Source organism: Pteropus vampyrus, unplaced genomic scaffold (assembly GCF_000151845.1).
Source record: "Pteropus vampyrus isolate Shadow unplaced genomic scaffold, Pvam_2.0 Scaffold120, whole genome shotgun sequence".
NCBI classification, from domain to species: domain Eukaryota; kingdom Metazoa; phylum Chordata; class Mammalia; order Chiroptera; family Pteropodidae; genus Pteropus; species Pteropus vampyrus.
The window spans coordinates 3579636-3580793 of NW_011888901.1; positions in this window are offsets into that span (position 1 = coordinate 3579636).

Sequence of the window (1158 nt, forward strand, 5' to 3'; positions counted from 1 at the left end):
GGCCCGAGTCGCGCTGACTTTTAGGTTCCGGCTGCTGTTCTTCCATGCTCGGCCGCCCCGCCGCCCCGGCCGCCGCGCCGGCCCCCGCCCCCCCCTCCTCGCTCCCCACCCCACTTTGCCAGCGGCCCGTGGGGGTGCACGGAAGAAGAAGGCCGGTGAAGCCCCAACGAAGGCACGGGGCGGGTGCAGAAAAAAAAGCCCAGGCGCCTGGCCTGGATCGCTCGCTCTTATCAAGCAGATAGATCTTGCTGTCTCTCCCTTTCTCTAATTTGTAGACATCCAGATATGGAGACACTTGGCTATTTCTTTTTTCTTTCTGCAACCAGATTCAATGATTTGTTTTAAATGGGGAGTAAGCCACAGCCAAAACGAAAAAAACAAAACAAAACAAAACAAAAACCCAAGAAAGAAAAGAAAAAAGAAAGCAAAGAAAAAGAAAAAGCTCCAAGAATTATTTTTTTTTCTTAAAGGGAAAAAATAGTCTTTAAAGTCTAGCCATCTTCTTAGGCAGTAGTGAGGGGTTTGACTTCCCCGAGTGTCACGCTCAGCTGTGCCCAGAGCGCGAGGCTGGCAGCGCCTTTAATCGCCTTTGCTTTTTTTGCAGGGAGAGCGCGTCTCCGCCAGCGCCGGGCTGCCCTTTTTTTTTTTTTTTTTTCAAATCTCTGACAGCTCGGATCTTTGCACAAACTCTCTCGCTTAAAAAAAAATCACCCAGGCACACTTTTTGCCTTCAAACCGGAAGCACGTGAGTCAGGGCCGCACGTGTGCGGGACCAATGGCGAGCCAGGACTCGCGCTGACACCCGGGCCTCCGCCCAATGGGCGCGCGCGGGACTTTGCGGATAAATAATCCGGGGGTGGCGGCCGCGGGCGGAGAGGGGGCGACGCGGCGCGGACCCGGCGTGTCCGGCCCGCCCTCCCCCACCCGCACCCGAGCCCCTCCCCCCGTCCAGGCCAGAACCGCGGAAGGGGCAAAGGAGACCCGTGAGGGGTGTATTTCGCGGTGTAGGCAAATAGAGAAGCAACTCCATAAACAACTTGTTGGAGAAATGCAGGGTTATAGGTGCGTGCGCTCTGGGTTGCAGGGTCAGGAGGCTGGGGCCTTAGCGTATTTGCACCCTCATGCTTAAGAAACTCAGCCTTTTATTTTCTCTTTTTT